The sequence below is a fragment of the Ranitomeya imitator genome, chromosome 2, assembly GCF_032444005.1.
Source record: "Ranitomeya imitator isolate aRanImi1 chromosome 2, aRanImi1.pri, whole genome shotgun sequence".
Lineage (NCBI taxonomy): Eukaryota > Metazoa > Chordata > Amphibia > Anura > Dendrobatidae > Ranitomeya > Ranitomeya imitator.
This window is the reverse complement of record NC_091283.1, coordinates 413377621-413397467: the sequence shown is the minus strand read 5'-3', so window position 1 is coordinate 413397467 and position 19847 is coordinate 413377621. Positions and strand designations below refer to the sequence as shown.

Sequence of the window (19847 nt, the reverse complement as noted above, 5' to 3'; positions counted from 1 at the left end):
CATGCAGGGACCTTTAGTGCTCCTTAAGGATCATAAGGTCAGTCAACCTCATAGGGTAATTTTCTGGCAAGGCTGCTTTTTTACTTATGGCTTAATTAAGGGTTATTTCCAAAATAACAAATATTCCCTATCCATTGTATGGGGGATAATATACTGATTGCCAAAGGTCCGAATTTTTTCCAAGAGTCTCGTTCCTTGAGAACTATGCTCTGCAGAGCCCTGTCTTGAAAGGTGTGGAATTGCTTCTGCTTTGTTCATTGTCTATGGGACTACTTTAGCTATTTCTGACACTCACAGAGACAATGAATGGTTGGGCAGAGGTCGAACCTGGACACCTCTGCTCTTTTCAAGAGAGGTCTCTCCAAGCTCAATACTCATGATAGCAGGAAGTTCAGCAGTAGGAGTCCTGTTGATCAGTATGGATAGAGGATATCTTGCTACATTAGGAATAATTATTTAAAGGGATTTCCAGGATTAGATATATATAGTTGCTTTGTTGTAAAAACAGCCACACACCGATCCACAAGTTGTGTGCAATTTTGTAGCTTAACACCATTTACTTCAATACCAGGCACAACCCATGGATAAATGTGGCACTGTTCATGAAAGACAACCCCACTGAACCCACAAGTCGATAGGATACAGTGGTGTTAAAGTGTCAGAAAGGAAGACCATGATCCAAAACATCCATCTTTATGGAAGAGTAGGTACAAGCGATGACAGAAAAATGAGCCATCAGATTCAGATGCACTTCTGTTCCAATATGAGTGGCCTGGAGTCATTTGGCTTTGGTTTCCAAATATATATATATATATATATATACAGTGGGGCAAAAAAGTATTTAGTCAGTCAGCAATAGTGCAAGTTCCACCACTTAAAAAGATGAGAGGCGTCTGTAATTTACATCATAGGTAGACCTCAACTATGGGAGACAAACTGAGAAAAAAAAATCCAGAAAATCACATTGTCTGTTTTTTTATCATTTTTTTTGCATATTATGGTGGAAAATAAGTATTTGGTCAGAAACAAACAATCAAGATTTCTGGCTCTCACCGACCTGTAACTTCTTCTTTAAGAGTCTCCTCTTTCCTCCACTCATTACCTGTAGTAATGGTACCTGTTTAAACTTGTTATCAGTATAAAAAGACACCTGTGCACACCCTCAAACAGTCTGACTCCAAAATCCACTATGGTGAAGACCAAAGAGCTGTCAAAGGACACCAGAAACAAAATTGTAGCCCTGCACCAGGCTGGGAAGACTGAATCTGCAATAGCCAACCAGCTTGGAGTGAAGAAATCAACAGTGGGAGCAATAATTAGAAAATTGAAGACATACAAGACCACTGATAATCTCCCTCGATCTGGGGCTCCACGCAAAATCCCACCCCGTGGGGTCAGAATGATCACAAGAACGGTGAGCAAAAATCCTAGAACCACGCAGGGGGACCTAGTGAATGAACTGCAGAGAGCTGGGACCAATGTAACAAGGCCTACCATAAGTAACACACTACGCCACCATGGACTCAGATCCTGCAGTGCCAGACGTGTCCCACTGCTTAAGCCAGTACATGTCCGGGCCCGTCTGAAGTTTGCTAGAGAGCATTTGGATGATCCAGAGGAGTTTTTGGAGAATGTCCTATGGTCTGATGAAACCAAACTGGAACTGTTTGGTAGAAACACAACTTGTCGTGTTTGGAGGAAAAAGAATACTGAGTTGCATCCATCAAACACCATACCTACTGTAAAGCATGGTGGTGGAAACATCATGCTTTGGGGCTGTTTCTCTGCTAAGGAGACAGGACGACTGATCCGGGTACATGAAGGAATCAATGGGCCATGTATGGTGAGATTTTGAGTGCAAACCTCCTTCCATCAGCAAGGGCATTGAAGATGAAACGAGGCTGGGTCTTTCAACATGACAATGATCCAAAGCACACCGCCAGGGCAACGAAGGAGTGGCTTCGTAAGAAGCATTTCAAGGTCCTGGAGTGGCCTAGCCAGTCTCCAGATCTCAACCCTATAGAAAACCTTTGGAGGGAGTTGAAAGTCCGTGTTGCCAAGCGAAAAGCCAAAAACATCACTGCTCTAGAGGAGATCTGCATGGAGGAATGGGCCAACATACCAACAACAGTGTGTGGCAACCTTGTGAAGACTTACAGAAAACGTTTGACCTGTCATTGCCAACAAAGGATATATTACAAAGTATTAAGATGAAATTTTGTTTCTGACCAAATACTTATTTTCCACCATAATATGCAAATAAAATGTTAAAAAAACAGACAATGTGATTTTCTGGATTTTTTTTTCTCAGTTTGTCTCCCATAGTTGAGGTCTACCTATGATGTAAATTACAGACGCCTCTCATCTTTTTAAGTGGTGGAACTTGCACTATTGCTGACTGACTAAATACTTTTTTGCCCCACTGTATACCCTGCTCAAAAAAATAAAGGGAACATTAAAATCCCACATCCTAGATATCACTGAATGAAATATTCCAGTTGTAAATCTTTATTCATTACATAGTAGAATGTGTTGAGAACAATAAGACCTAAAAAGTATCAACGTAAATCACAACTAATATCCCATGGAGGTCTGGAGTTGGAATGATGCTCAAAATCAAAGTGGAAAATGAAGTTACAGGCTGATCCAACTTTAGTGGAAATGCCTCAAGACAAGGAAATGATGCTCAGTAATGTGTGTGGACTCCACGTGCCTGCATGACCTCCCTACAATGCCTGGGAATGCTCCTGATGAGGCGGCAGATGGTCTCCTGAGGGATCTCCTCCCAGACCTGGACTAAAACATCCGCCAACTCCTGGACAGTCTGTGGTGCAACGTGACGTTGGTAGATGGTGCAAGACATGATGTCCCAGATGTGTTTAATCGGATTCAGGTCTGGGGAATGGGCGGGCCAGTCCATAGCTTCAATGCCTTCATCTTGCAGGAACTGCTGACATACTCCAGCCACAATAAGCTCTGGCATTGTCCTGCGTTATGAGGAACCCAGGGCCAACAGAACCAGCATATGGACTCACAAGTGGTCTGAGGATCTCATCTCGATACCAAATGGCAGTCAGGCTACCTTTGGCAAGCACATGGAGGGCTGTGTGGCCCTTTTAAGAAATTTCACCCCACACCATTACTGACCCACTGCCAAACCGGTCATTCTGAAGGAGTTGTAGGCAGGAGATCGCTCTTCATGGCGTCTCCAGACTCTGTCATGTCTGTCACATGTGCTCAGTGAAACTGTGCTCAGAAACTGCTTTCATCTGTGAAGAGCACAGGGTGCCAGTGGCGAATTTGCAAATCCTGGTGTTCTGTGGCAAATGTCAAGCATCCTGCACGGTGTTGGTCTGTGAGCACAACCTCCTTCTGTGGATATCGGGATATCAGACCATCCTCATGGAGTCAGTTTCTAACCGTTTGTGCAGAGACATGCACATTGGGTCCTGCTGGAGGTCATTTTGCAGGGCTCTGGCAGTGCTCCTCCTGTTCCTCCTTGCACGAAGGCTGAGGTAACGGTCTTGCTGCTGGTTTGTTGCTCTTCTACGGCCCCCTCCACATCTCCTGGTGTACTGGCCTGTCTCCTGTTAGCGCTTCCAGTCTCTGGACACTACACTGACAAACACAGCAAACCTTCTTGCCACAGCTTGCTTTGATGTGCCATCCTGGATGAGCTGCACTACCTGAGCCACTTGTGTAGGTTGTAGAGTCCGTCTCATGCTGCCACGAGTGTGAAAGCACAACCAACATTCAAAAATGACCAAAATATCAGCCAGAAAGCATTGGTACTGATATGTGGTCTGTTGTCCCCACCTGCAGCACCACTCCTTTATTGAGTGCGTCTTGATAATTGCCAATAATTTCCATCTGTTGTCTATTCCATTTGCACAGCAGCATGTCAAATTGATTGTCAAACAGTGTTGCTTCCTAAGTGGGCAGTTTGATTTCACAGAAGTTTGATTTACTTGGAGTTATATTCTGTTGTTTAAGTGTTCCCTTCATTTTTTTGAGCAGTGCATATACTGTATATATATTTTATACCGTGGACGCCTTGGTTGGGAACACTTGTCCTGGTTGTCTTCTGAGATGTTTCGGACCTCTGAGTAAGGCTCCCTCTAGATGTCGTGTTCTAGATGGAGGCTTGACAAGACATCAGCAGTGTTCTCATAATGCATTTGTCCTGTTCTTTCTCTCGCCTCCCTCATCCTCCTGTCTCCCTCCCTTGCCCCAGTAATGAAGAAAATTCGTCCTCCATGAGAGAAAAGCCAGAGAAAGATGAGTTTCTTGGCAGCAAACTTCCATTTGAGCGGAGGAGCCGGTACCTGCTGCTTCCAAAACAGCTTCTGAAAAGGAGCCAAAATGAAGTCACTTGAGGAAGAAACAAAAAAATAAAATGTAGACAGACCTGGAGAACATTGCCTAGACTTCGACTTGTTAAATGAAGAGTGAGGAAATAAAGACTCTTCATTAGTATCTGTTCATTTATTTAAGAGGCATTAAAACTTGTTTTTAAGAACGGGAGCGAAAGAAAAAGGCGGAGTCGAAGGCTGAGACCGTTTCATCACATGGCTCCAATTTTACTTCTTTTCACATTTGGCACCATTTAGAGGTCAAACCTGACGAGGGCAGACAAATTACATGGTGCAAGGAGACCAAAATAGAAATAATTTAGGTTTTCTATGAAGTCTTAAAAAAGAACATTTAGAAAAGCAATAGTGGAGTCAACAAGGCATATAAAGTGTAAGAAAAGCTGAAAGAAAACATAACATTAGTATCAGTTCTGAGCTGCAAGACCGTATTAAGAGTCAAAAAGTTTGAGTTCTTGGAGTGGACTCTATTCAATGACTTTTGGTGAAGCAAAACGGCTACAGAAATCATTAGACGTCCATACTAGGATTATATGGAGTTAGGAAACCATGGCTGGGTATTGGCTATCAGAATAGGTGGTCATATAAAGTTTCTTACCAAATGTCATCTAAAAATGGGCAATTTTTTTGTTAGGATGGCTTCAGTATGCTGTGATATTTTGGGGTGATGTTGCACCCATAATGTATATGTTAGTACCTATATTATATCATAGGGAGCGTGCCAACATGACTCTTAGGACTTAAGGTGGTCATACAAATAAGGAAACTGTTCCAAAAATGATCGCCAGTTGTCTCTCTCCAATAGGCATCAGTGCTCGGCCCAGCATATCTGTTTTCTGTAGAGGGAGAGCGGCGTCACTGGCAGAATCATATGGCAGCAGTTTACGTGACTGTCCGCCTAATCTTTCTTTCCCCAGCATAGTCTGTAAGGAAACCCAACCATATACAGACAGCAGGTACAGACAGCTTTTGTCTAATGTATATGGGGGTCTTTAGAGAAAACTCACAACTCTGAAGGCATGTGCTGCTGGTATTTTTCCTGTAGTAGTTTCGCTGATATTTTCCCGTAGTTTATTGCAGCAGCTCCTCCACTGATGTCTATTTTTCTATAATTTATACTATAACTACAGAGTGATTTTTTTAGTGGGAGCAACCCAAGACTGAACATGCAATTTCTTTTACCTTTTTTTACAGATTCACGGAATCCGAACCATGAAGCAGTTAAAATACATTAAAAAAGACTGACCATATGCACAGCAATGTCATTTTTACATTGCTGTGCGTTATGTTCACTTTTTGCAGCAGTTTCGCTGCGCTTTTTCAGGCGATTTCCATGTGGAAACTGCCTGAAAAAAACTTTGTGTGTACATATCTTAAAGGTATGTTCTGACTGAGTTTTCGGAGCTGAAACTCCCTAATTAAAACTGATGTTTTTTCTTTTTAAACTCCTTATGATTTTTTGAACCCACCATTCAGGACGTTGAAAAGCCAACAAGTTCCTGGTTCAGTCCTTGCCAGACTAATGACATTTTTATAGTAAAGATACCATCCAATTAATTTCATAACCGTTTGTTGTAATTGTCATGGGACATTATTCCCTATGACGTATGTTTTCCTATTGAACAGTGCAGTGATGACATCACAATTAGAAATGACATAATCACTCTCCGTAATTTGTAGAACTAGAGCTATTGATAAGGGAAGTAGTATTTTGATATCATATTGGATCACACCTACAGTATTTATTGACCACATAGGTACAATCAGGTTGTGATGTCACCATATAGCGATGTTAGATCCTAGCTCATACCAAAGTCAATGTGTGTCGCCTCTTTTGTGCCCTGCACACCGCTCGGGTAAAACTGAATTTGAATCAAGGAAAAAGTGAAAAATGAGTGAAGCGTAGGAGACGAGAAGATGACAGTGTGGGTGGAAGAAAAACGTTTGTGACAGCGATGCTGGGTAGAGAATTGACACCCAGCCGACAGATGCTATGTCTTGTTTGTCACCTCTGTGCGATGAATTCGGGCAGGGGCGCAGTAGTGTCAGGGGGCATCGGCCACGTGTCACCAACTATCATGTCACTTGCCTTGATTAGTAGCTGGCTTTACCTTAAAGAGAAGCAAAGAGGTGACCAAATTAAGGACCGTAGCACATTAACCTCTAAATGAATTGTTAACACTGAATTACTATTTTTAATTTATTTTTCAGCAGATTTCGCAGTGTTGACTCCGCAGCTGTTTGCTGCTTTTATTATTTCGACCTATCTGTTACCTTTGTTTGCTGGAAGCAGAGGATTTATTTCACGCTGCGTGCAAAAATAACATGTACCCTTGAACCCTCGGGGAGTGCAATTAGACAACGGCGAGGAAACTCGACGCGTTTTACATACAGTCCTTAAATGCAGCTTTATTTATTTAAGTGGTGTAAGTGGCACAACCACTACACAGGTGAAGCAGAGCCCTGTTTGCCGTACTTTGTGCAAGTCATTGAGTTAAGATAAAGCGGTAGGTTAAACTCCTGTGGGAAAACTACAGGTAACACGTTGTGATTCCTCCAGGAATTATGCATAATGTAAAACGCAGCTTTTCTGCATTTATACATAGTACAAATCTTGATACGGAGACTCTCTGATGTGTATGAATTGGCAAACTGTTAAAACCAACAGCTTTTGTTGTCTGTCATCATGATATTGTCTAAGAATTCGCGCAAAACCCTTAATACAGCTCAAATCGGTGACCATATTGATATTTCGTGAAGAGCCTGCAATAGATTAGACTGTCATTTATTTTATGGCACATTCAAGAGCACTTAGGGTCAAAGAAACATTCTCTAAGGAAAATTATTTTCATCCTATCTCAAACAGGGAAAAGAAATAGGGGTTATCCATTTTGGACAACCCCTTAAATGAGGATTTGTCACCAGACGAAAAGTGACCATTTTTGCCATTATTTTATTCTTCACTAATCAAAGTTATGTTTGTGTGTGTGTAGCCCATTCACTATCTCCATCTATTCCCCAACCCCTGAAGATGGCTGGACCATGATTGTAAATACATAATTGTAAATACACACTTGTACTTTGCATCTCCCCCTCCTCATTGTAGATTGTAAGCTCTCACGAGCAGGGTCGTCTTACTTTGCTTTAATTATTGTATTGTTAACGTTGTTACTTATGACTTTTGTGTTTGAAACTGTTTAAACTGTAAAGCGCTGCGGAATATGTTGGCGCTATATAAATAAAGATTATTATTATTATTATTCTTGCTACTCACCTGAGTAATTAATTTTTTGTTACTTTAAAATCCGTACAGTCATAGAGATATGGGCATTTTTATTTATTGCTAATTTTTCTGGTCTTTACCCGGGGAGGTGCTGTTCACAGGATCCTCTGGGGTGTGTCTTCAGGCTGCTCAGCATAATTACCCTGTGAGCCACGCCCCCTTGTAAAGGCCATAAAAATGATATGAAGATAACAAGGCCCATAACTCTGGAACCGTATGGCAGGATTTTTTAAAACAAAAACTGACGTGCTCAGGAGAACAGTGAGAATAAAATAAGAGCAAAAATTAGACACCTTTGACCTGGTGACGGTTTCTCTTTAAATGACCAGTTAGGGCACATGATATCATGGGTGGGTTCTCTGTATAGTGGCGAGAGAGAAGAACCACTGTAATAAGTGACTGCCTGTGTAATTCACATTGTTTTATTATAACATTATTATTAGTATATATTTGTAAAAGCACCATGTTATACTTCAAATGTCCAGCCGCACACACAGCTTCCCCAGTGAAAACCACTAATTTCGAGTGATTTGATGAGGCAGAGCCATAATATTTAGCTGATCTTGCTTTAGATAAGGAGTTGTCATGTTTCCTTAAGTTATTATTATTTATTGTTATAGCGCCATTTATTCCATGGCGCTTTACATGTGAGGAGGGGTACACATAATAAAAACAAGAACAATAATCTTAAACAATACAAGTCATAACTGGTACAGGAGGAGAGAGGACCCTGCCCGCGAGGGCTCACAATCTACAAGGGATGGGTGAGGATACAGTAGGTGAGGGTAGAGCTGGTCGTGCAGCAGTTTGGTCGATCAGTGGTTATTGCCGGTTGTAGGCTTGTCGGAAGAGGTAGGTCTTCAGGCTCTTTTTGAAGGTTTCGATGATAGGCGAGAGTCTAATGTGTTGTGGTAGAGGGTTCCAGAGTAGGGGTGATACGCGAGAGAAATCTTGTATGCGATTGTGGGAAGAGGAGATAAAAGGGGAGTAGAGAAGGAGGTCTTGTGAGGATCGGAGGTTGTGTGCAGGAAAGTACCGGAAGATGAGGTCACAGATGTATGGAGAAGAAAGGTTGTGGATGGCTTTCTATGTCATGGTTAGGGTTTTGTACTGGAGTCTCTGTGTAATGGGGAGCCAGTGAAGAGATTGACAGAGGAGACAGGCCAGGAAATAGCGGAGGGACAGGTGGATTAGTTAGGCAGCAGAGTTTAGAATAGATTGGAGGGGTGCGAGAGTGTTAGAGGGGAGGCCACAGAGCAGGAGGTTACAGTAGTCAAGGCGGGAGATGATGAGGGCATGGACTAGGGTTTTTGCAGATTCTTGGTTTAGGAACGTACGGATACGTGAAATATTTTTGAGTTGGCCAAAAGCATAAGATAAATTAAATAATTCTGGTGTTTTTCTGGTGTCTATTAACACCCCATATACCAACTGCGTGAGTTTTCAGAAAGTTGTGTGCCTACCTGGGGAATAACATTACCTCTGTTCAATGTATGCCTTGTATACTGCATCTTTAACCAGTTATCTCTTCCGCGAGCTCTATTTTTAATTTTCAATTGTCTCTAAGCTTGTGGGTGGAGTCTACCTACCATGATGTCCTCATACACTGCACACACAGATTAAAGGATTACGACTCTTTTGTTTCTCTGAAACACATGTTCAGAATCACCAGCAGCAAGGGCACTATAAGGCAGTATTGAGCAGTGTAGCTGTGACAACATCTCTGGGATGAGTTAAAAACTTACTAGAGATAAACAGCAGTTCACTCAAAAGAAAAAAGTTGCATGGAAGACATTGCACAGCAGTAATAAGTAGTTGAACTGTGAATCCAGCTCTGGGATGAGATAAACATTTACTAGTAAGCAGCATGTGTGTGTGTGTGTGTGTGTGTGTGTGTGTGTGTGTGGAAACTTTCCCCCTCCATATTGTTAGGCTTGCCTAGTGAGGTGGATTTTCTAAGCCTCAGGTCCAGGTGGTGATATGGAACCCGGACATTGATGTACGAAGGCACATGGGCAGTGAGGACTTGGCAAACACAAGAATCTCAGGAGGAGCAGGATGGATAAAGTGGAACCCAGGAATGGATGCAAGCAAGCCCTAACATAAATATTAAAGCAGGTGTAGCACCCCAAACAGAGAGTCTCAATCTCAAGACACAGGTATGTGTCTTAATGGGCCTTAAATAGGTCAAGGCAGATGATGTCATTAATCCACAATAGACAACTTGCAAAACCCAACGTGGAACAAGACAGAAGGCAGCGTACACAGGGGAAGGAAGTGGAGCCCGGGATCACTAGGAAAGGTGTCTAACATTTATGGATCCCTCATTTAACTGGAAGTCTATCTTTCCTTGAGACTATGTATTTTAGCAGTTTTTCAGAGTGAATGATGAGTTCAGAAGAGAGGAGAGGAGGTGAAGAAGTACACTGTGTGCAGAATTATTAGACAAGTTGTATTTTAGAGGATTATTTTTAACCCCTTTCTGACCTCGGACGGGATAGTACGTCCGAGGTCAGAACCCCCGCTTTGATGCGGGCTCCGGCGGTGAGCCCGCATCAAAGCCGCATCAAAGCCGGGACATGTCAGCTGTTTTGAACAGCTGACATGTGCCCGCAATAGCGGCGGGTGAAATTGCAATTCACCCGCTGCTATTAACTAGTTAAATGCCGCTGTCAAACGCTAACAGCGGCATTTAACCGGTGCTTCCGGCCATTCGGCCAGAAATGAGCGCATAGCTGACCTCCGACACATGATCGGGGGTCAGCGATGCTTATGCATAGTAACCATAGAGGTCCTTCAGACCTCTATGGTTACTGATCCTGGCTAGCTGTGAGCGCCCCCCTGTGGTCAGCGCTCATAGCACACCTGCATTTCTGCTGCATAGCAGCGATCTGATGATCGCTGCTATGTAGCAAAGGTGATCGAGTTGTGCCAGCATCTAGCCTCCTATGGAGGCTATTGAAGCATGGCAAAAGTAAAAAAAAAAAGTTAAAAAAATGTGAAAAAAAAAAAAATAAATAAAAGTTTAAATCACCCCCCTTTCGCCCCATTCAAAATAAATCAATAAAAAAAAAATCAAACCAACACATATTTGGTATCACCGCATTCAGAATCGCCCAATCTATCAATAAAAGAAAAGCATTAACTTGATCGCTAAACAGCGTAGCGAGAAAAAAATTTGAAAAGCCAGAATTACATTTTTTTTGGTCATCGCAACATTGCATTAAAATGCAATAGCGGGCAATCAAAAGAACAAATCTGCACCAAAATGATATAATTAAAAACGCCAGCTCAGCACGCAAAAAATACGCCCTCAACCGACCCCAGACCATGAAAAATGGAGACGCTACGGGTATGGGAAAATGGCACAATTTTTTAGCAAAGTTTGGAATTTTTTTTACCACTTAGATAAAAAATAACCTAGACATTTTTGGTGTCTATGAACTCATAATGACCTGGAGAATCACAATGGCAACTCAGTTTTAGCATTTAGTGAACCTAGCAAAAAAGCCAAACAAAAAAACAGTGTTGGATTGCACTTTTTTGCAATTTTACCGCACTTGGAATTTTTTTTCCCATTTTCTAGTACACGACATGCTAAAACCAATGATGTTGTTCAAAAGTACAACTTTCTTCACAAAAAATAAGCCCTCACATGGCCATATTGACGGAAAAATAAAAAAGTTATGGCTCTGTGAATGAGGGAAGCGAAAAATGAACACGGAAAAACGGATAATCCCAAGGTCATGAAGGGGTTAATATTGATCAACAACTATGTTCTCAATCAACCCAAAAGACTCATAAATATCAAAGCTTAATATTTTTGGAAGTTGGAGTGGGCTTTTTTAGATTTGGCTACCTTAGGAGGATGTCTGTTTGTGCAGGTAACTATTACTGTGCAGAATTATTAGGCAACTTAATAAAAACTAAATATATTCCCATCTCACTTGTTTATTTTCACCAGGTAAACCAATATAAGTGCACAAAATTTAGAAATAAACATTTCTGACATGCAAAAACAGAACCCCAAAAAATGAGTGACCAATATAGCCACCTTTCTTTATAAGAGCCTTCCATCCATAGATTCTGTCAGTTGCTTGATCTGTTTACGATCAACATTGCGTGCAGTAGCCACCACAGCCTCCCAGACACTGTTCCGAGAGGTGGACTGTTTTCCCTCCCTTTAGATCTCACATTTTATGAGGGACCAGAGGTTCTTTATGGGGTTCAGATCAGGTGAACCTGGGGGCCATGTCATTATTTTTTCTTCTTTGAGACCTTTACTGGCCAGCCATGCTGTGGAGTAGTTGGAGGCATGTGGTGGAGCATTGTCCTGCATGAAAATCATGTTTTTCTTGAGCGATACCGACTTTTTCCTGTACCACTGCTTGAAGAAGTTGTCTTACAGAAACTGGCAGTAGGTCTGGGAGTTGAGATTCACTCCATCCTCAACCCGAAAAGTTCCCGCAAGTTCATCTTTATGATACCAGCCCATACCAGTACCCCACCTCCACCTTGCTGGCGTCTGAGTTGGAGTGGAGCTCTCTGCCTTTTACTGATCCAGCCTCTGGCCCATCCATCTGGCCCATCAAGAGTCACTCTCATTTCATCAGTCCATAAAACCTTTGAAAAGTCAGTCTTACGATATTTCTTGGCCCAGTCTTGACGTTTTATCTTATGTTTCTTGTTCAAAGATGGTCGTTTTTCAGCCTTCCTTACCTTGGCCATGTTCCTGAGTATCTTACACTTTGTGCTTTTTTTTACTCCAGTAACGTTGCAGCTCTGAAATATGGCAAAACTGGTGGCAAATGGCATCTTGGCAGCTTCACGCTTGATTTTCCTCAATTCATGGGCAGTTATTTTGCACCTTTTTTGCCCAACACGCTTATTTGCCATGAAATGCTTGATTGTTCGCTGATCACGCTTCAAAAGTTTGGCAATTTCAAGACTGCTGCATCCCTCTGGAAGACATCTCACAATTTTGGACTTTTCAGAGCCCGTCAAATCTCCCTTCTGACTCATTTTGCCACAGTAAAGGAAGTTGCCTAATAATTCTGCACAGTAATTGTTACCTGCACAAACAGATATCCTCCTAAGATAGCCAAATCTAAAAAAAAAACACTCTAACTTCCAAAAATATTAAGCTTTGATGTTTATGAGTATTTTGGATTGATTAAGAACATAGTTGTTGATCAATAATAAAAATAATCCTCTAAAATACAACTTGCCTAATAATTCTGCACACGATGTATGTTGTCATATGTGGAAAAAGAAGCATTTATCTCTGATAGATATATTTCACAATTTCTTATATTTGCCTTAACTATTGATTCTAATGCAAAGTTTTTTAAAACGACAGCGACTAATTAAGGAGGTTTGAAAATGAGACAAATACAGGATGATTGTCAGGGGATTGACCTAATTTACCACCTAAGAGGATCAGACGTCAATGGTCTTGGGGTTGTGCCTGCAAGGGTTAATCTATCTCCCTCCCTGTAATGGGAGCATAAATCACACACCGACCCAGGCCACACACCCGCTCATACACGCTGCCACCACTCACCGAATACACGGGCGATGAGTCACGGAACTAATAATACTAATAATGTCTATCACTCATAAGGCTCACACACCTTAGGCTATGGATTCTTTTAGAACATTCAAGGTTCAACTTGTTAAAGTTTTATACTTTAATAACAATAGGTTCAATGCTTACAATAAGAAAAAGGTATAAAAATATGATAATAAAAAGACATACAACTTATGCAAAACAGTATAAAATAAAGAGGAGAACTTACAGAAATTATCTAACTGGTAGTTGCTTCTGCTCCCTGAGTGTAGGACGAATGTAGATTGGATCACACCAGCTTCTCAGGTTGCCCCCATCATGTGAACACAATTCTCTGTCTGCAGCCTAAATTTATAACTTTGGTCTGGAGGTCAGGTTTCTAGAACGGCCCCTCAGGTTAATGTAATAATTGCTGGCTTTCTGATTGGCCACGGCCACGCTACTAATGAATATATTATTTTTCTCTTGAGACACTTGTGAAAAGGTTCTCAGGAATAGATACCCTCAGGCCACAATTAACACCTCCCCTCCAAGACCTAGGAGGTGCCAAATGTTAGCTTTTTTCTTGGCCCTAGCTAGACCTCCTGATGATATATGGAGACACAATTCTACTAGTCCCAAGGAAGTACCTATTAACACCTAAGTGCGACTTGCCTTCAGGACAGATGTTACATTATCACTAGTCACACATAACCCTAGACATATGTCACTACACACATATAGATATATAAACACATATTTCACCACAGGAATCCAATGTATTTGGGAGGGAGCGTGGAGGGTCTTTATTAGGAATTAATTGATTTCACATACAGTAGATAAACTGCAGCATCTTCCGTAGCACTCAAGGTCGCTCCACGCTAATGTCTGGCCGGCATAAACTAAGAGTAAATTAGGTTTAATTGCTTTCTCAAACCACTTTGTGTGTTCGGCAATATTTCCGTTTGATATGCAATCTCCTGGTGCTTATTAGCAAAAATCCCGAAAATTAGGCTCCAGGGAATTGTTGTTTTTGCTGTAGTTAATCGGGTTTATGATAATATTATTGAAATGTGTGGAGGAAACATAAACTTCAATTATATTCAATATTGGCCTGTTTATACAGAGCTGCAGCTTCAAAGGGCTGCGTTCATGGATGGAGTAATCTGTAGCTGCACACGGTTGGGTTTTGCGGCAGATCGCTGACACTTCCAATGAGACGAGCTGGCGGATGTCAAATATTTTATATCCGTCTATTAATTTGTATCCAGCTGGGGAATAATCAGTATGGCAGCCATAGGAGTTGGCCACTTTCTAAGACTCCTGAATGGCAAAATTGCATCATTATCTAGAGGCGTGGGAGGTCCATGAACAAGATGAATTAACCATTAAGTTAGATGACAGTTCTCGTGCGAAATATCCAGATACTATACAGTAAAATGGACCCAAAGCTCTGAGCTCCTTCCCTCTGGCAATATTTCATATTTTGCCCTATTAATGATGCCTCCCTCATTAAAAAAAATTGCAGAAACATCTTTATAGAACTGTGCTTTGTGATGTTCCTCTGTTATATCTCCTGGAATAGTATGAAAAATGTGAAAAATTTGTGTTACCTCTCAATGTCAATGGGGTCTTTCTTGTATTGTCAGCACAGATTGGACACTGTGCAGGAAAACGCTGAGGTAGTAAGAGGGATAGTAATGCCCAGGTGTCAACTTTAAAGAGGTATTCCTATTTTAGTCTTTGGAAATAGATGAGTTTTTTTTCTTCATAAAAGAGGGAGTTACGGAAACCGTGTTTCTGAAAGTTTGACCTCAGATGCCTGTGTCAGCCATGAGCAGTAGAGATAGGAATAAGCCTTTAATCATATATTTCCCGGAAAAATAGCAGAGGACGGGAAAAAACAAATAATCTAAAATTGATCTATTGAAAAAAATACAAGTACTGTGGCATGTAAAAGTTTGAGCAGCCCTGGTCAAAATTACTGTTATTGTGAAAAGTTAAGCAAGTTGAAGATGATAAATGATCTTTAAAAGGCCTAAAGTTACAGTAAATATGACACATTTCCTTTGTATTTTAGGCAAAATATATATATATTTTTTAATTTACTTTTTAAAAATTACAAAAAGGAAAATAGGCTGATGCTAAATTTTGGGCATCCTGCATGGTTAGTACCTAGTAGCACCCTCTTTCCAAAGTATCACAACTTGTAAACGCTTTTTGTAGCCAAACAGAAGTCTTTCAATTCTTGTTTGAGGGATTTTCATCCATTCTCCCTTGGAAAATTCTTCCAGTTCTGTGAAATTACTGGGTCGTCTTGCATGAACTTCTATTTTGAGGTCTAGCCACAGATTTTCAATGATGTTCAGATCAGGGGACTGTGAGGGCCATTGTAAAACCTCAAGCTTGTGCCTTTTGAAGTAGTCTATTGCGGATTTTCACATGTTTTTAGAATCATTACCTATTTGTAGAAGCCATCCTCTTTTCAACTTCAGCTTTTGTTACAGATGGTGTTATGTGTTGTGAATTCTGTTGTCGGGCTCCCTCCTGTGGTCATGAATGGTACTTCGGCTGGTTCTGTCCATGGACTTTCTCTGGTGCCTGTGGGTGTTTCTGAGTTTCCTTCCACAGGTGACGAGGCTAATTCATTAGTGGGCTGCTCTATTTAACTCCACTTGGATCTTTGCCCCATGCCAGCTGTCAATGTTGTAGCATTGGTCTAGTTCGCTCCTGGATCTTTCTGGTTACCTGTTTCCTCCAGCATAAGCTAAGTTTCGCTTTGCTTTTTTCTTGTTTGCTATTTTTTTCTGTCCAGCATGCTTATGTGAATTTTGCCTTGCTTGCTGGAAGCTCTGGGACGCAGAGGGGCGCCTCCGCTCCGTTAGTCGGTGCGGAAGGTATTTTTCCCTGCACTCTCTGTGTGGCTTTTGTAGGGTTTTGTGCTGACTGCAAAGTGACCTTTCCTATCTTCTGTCTGTTTAGCAAGTCGGGCCTCTCTTTGCTAAATCTATTTCATCTCTGTGTTTGTGATTTCATCTTAACTCACAGTCAATATATGTGGGGGGCTGCCTTTTCCTTTGGGGAATTTTCTCTGAGGCAAGATAGGCTTATTTTTCCTATCTCTAGGGCTAGCTAGTTCTGAGGCTGTGACGAGGCGCCTAGGTCATGATAGGAGCGCTCCACAGCTATTTCTAGTGTGCGTGATAGGATTAGGGATTGCGGTCAGCAGAAGTTCCACTTCCCAGAGCTTGTCCTATGTTAATGTTCTATCAGGTCTTTCCTGGTGCTCTAGCTACCAGGTCCACTATTTGTCCTAACCACCAGATCATAACAGTTATGTTTGCATCAAGAATTTGTTGAAATTTCATTGAATCCATTCTTCCCTCTACCCATGAAATGTTCCCTGTGCCATTGGCTGCAACACAACTCCAAATAATGATTGATCCACCCCTATGCTTAATGGTTGGCAAGAAGTTTTTTTCCTTAAATTCGGCGGCCCTTTTTCTCCACACATTCCTTTGTTAATTGTTGCCAAAGGGTTCTATTTTAACCTCATTGGTCCACAGGACTTCTTTCCAAAATGCATCAATCTTGTTTAGATGTTTTTTTGCATACTTCTGAGTTTGAATTTTACGGTAAGGATGCAGGAGAGGTTTTCTTCTGTTGACTTTTCCATGAAGGCTATATTTGTGCAGGTGTTGCTGAACAGTAGAACAATGTACCACAACACAGCAATTTAGTCTGCTAAAACTTTCTGAAGGTCTTTTGCAGTCAAGCTGGGGTTCTGATTTGCCTATATCCCAAGCCTATGAGCAGCTCTCACTGAAATTTTGCTTGGTCTTTCAGACCTTATCTTGACCTCCACTGTTCCTTTTAACTGCTATTTCTTAATTACGTGTTGAACTGAGGATAGGGCAACTTGAAAACACTTAGCTATCGTCTTATTGCCTTTTCTTCCACCATTTTCATTTTCAGAGTGCTAGGCAGCTGCTTAGAAGAACCCATGGCTGCTGTTTTTTGGTACAAGGTAACAGGAGGCTGGGTTTTTATAAAGCTGGGAAATTTGCTTCAGCTGGCATTTCCTAATGATGATGGTGAACCAAAATAACCCCAACAGGCATATTAAGGCCTGAAACCTTGGTCAAAGTTATCAGAGCACACACATCTCCAAGGGTGCCCAAACTTTTGCATCTGCCCATTTTCCTTTTTACAATTTTTCAAATGTTCAAAGGCAGTCTAGAACTTTAGCCCTTTTAGAGATCATTTAATCTTCCACTTGCCACAATAACAGTAATTTTGACCAGGGGTGTCCAAACCTTTACATGTCACTGTATTTACTAAAATACTTGTCGGAATTGATATTTGATAAGCTTCTGATCAGTGGTGTAACTAGAGTCTGATGGGCACGGGCCTTCACATCTTGATACATACAGTATGTCCCACATCCTGGTATATAATACATATGCCCTCTATCCTGGTATGCATGTCCCTCATCGTGGTATATATGTCCCTCATACTAGGCCCATCCTGGTATATTTATCCCCATCCTGGTATATATGTCTCTTATCTTATGCCCATCCTGATATATGTCCTTCATCCTGGTAAATATGTTCCTCATCCTTGCTCCATCTTCGTATATACTGTATATCTTCCATCCTGGTTTATATGTCCTTTATCTTGGGCCCGTTCCTGGTACATATGTCCCCATCCTGATATACTGTATTTCCCTTATCCTGGACCCCATCCTGGTGTATATGTTCCCTGTTCTGCTGCTATTCTTTAATGTATAGAACAAATAAACCATTCTACTTACCTTCCTGCGCTCACCCTTGCCACGCGTTGTCCTCTTCTGACACAGGCAGCTGACTTAAGCATGCAAACGAAGGGAGCACATGACGTCACTGTCATACGCCTCCAGTCATGTGCACGCCAATGTCAACTGCTGCTCTCTGATTGGCTGGCAGTGTGTACTGCTGTGCATGGAGCCACCAGGTCTGTTCGCCGCAATACATTTCAGCTGAATGTGCATCCGAAGATGCACATCCAGCTGAAGTATTTGCTGGCATCAGCTAGCCCTGAACCCCCCAGGCCAGGTCATGGTGGGACCTCTGCAACTGCGGTAGTTCAGCCCCTGCTTCTGATAAAGATTGCTCAGAGGTGGGACATCATAATTATTCAGGATTAAGAACATGTTATCCACCTTTTTAAGGACACAGAATTTTTAATCTGTGAGTTCCTTTAGGGAGGGGGGGAAGTAAAAGTGAATTAAATTATTTTATAAACTAGGCCCATAGTATACATCTGATGAAGGGAGTGTGACCTGGTGTCAGTAGTCACTGTGTGCAAATTGTAGCCTATTAAGTGGTTAGAAGAGTTTTCCAGAATGAACATACTGATGACCTTTCCTCCTGCTTAACTGAATAGGAACTGAGCTGCTGTGCCTGAGAACGTCCACTAGTAGCGTACATAGAAATTACAGGGCCACAAAGCCCTTAGTGTTCTCACCAGCGATAAACCTTTTTTGGCTCTTGATGCCTATGGAGTATGATGCTCCCAAAAATACTCCCACTCACCCACACACACTGCATATAGTATTCCCACAGTGAATTCCTCCCACACACAGTTTCACCCCCCGCATACAGTATTGAATGTGATGACTCCAAAGTGCCACCAACACAGTATTATACCCCCACAACATTAGTCACCTAAACTGCCCCCTGTAGAGTGATATCCCCATAGTCCCACACAGACAGTATCATGGCTCCTACATAGAATGATGGTCTGTGGTGAGGTGCAGTATGAGGGCACCTACAACCTCCTACTCAGTATAAGAACCCCTACAGTCCTGCAAACAATATGAGGGCTCCAACAGCCGTCACACAGAATTAGGGCTCCCAAAGTCCCCAACTCCTTGTGGGGTTTTTACAGTCCCTCACATAGTATTATGTCTCCCATCAGCCCCTCAGTATAATGCTCCCACTAGCCCCCAACTGAGTATTGTTGTCTCCACAAGCCCCCACTCAGTATCATTGCCTCCATCAGCACCCCACTCAGTACCATTGCTCCTACCAATCCCCCATTCAGTATGATTGGCCCACATAAGCACCTCATTTAGCCTCCACAATTACTGACATAAAAAAACACTACTCACCTCGCCCTATTCCACCGTTGTTTAGCTCCGGTCTGTAAAATGTGAGAACTGAGGCTTTAACAAAGCAGGCACGATGTAGTGACATAAATGCGCTTGCAGTGCTCGGAGTCTCAGACTCACAGGTGCAGGCTTAAGGGTGGTTCTTGGAGACTTTGGTTCCCTGATCCACCATTCTTTTCATCCTGGGGATGTGGATACCACTGAAATTGTGTTGACGGAGAGGAAAGGGGACTCAGTGGCTCCCCCTGACTCATGGGCCCCATAGCAGCCACATGGGTAGCCTCTATGGACGGTACACCCCTTTCGGTCACTTCACCATGTACAGAGCTGTGCTGTTCTAGCTCCCCACACTGTGCACATCCGGACAAGTGAGAGCTGCAAACTGCCAATCACTGGGGATCTTGGATCTGATATTGATGACATATCTTAAGGACACCGATCTCTGGACACCCAAGGAAAGTTGTGGTGGGGGAATGTCTCAAAGTGTATTTATAG

At 42.0% G+C, this 19847-nt stretch overlaps 1 protein-coding gene and 1 long non-coding RNA gene across 2 annotated transcripts in view; one reads left to right on the top strand and one right to left on the bottom strand.

The window, feature by feature from the left end:
* The window catches only part of SDK2 (sidekick cell adhesion molecule 2), an 839306-nt gene that overhangs the window by 571896 nt on the left and 247563 nt on the right, over window positions 1–19847 (top strand). The window lies entirely within an intron of this gene.
* The window catches only part of LOC138664227 (uncharacterized), a 194607-nt gene that overhangs the window by 49264 nt on the left and 125496 nt on the right, over window positions 1–19847 (bottom strand). The window lies entirely within an intron of this gene.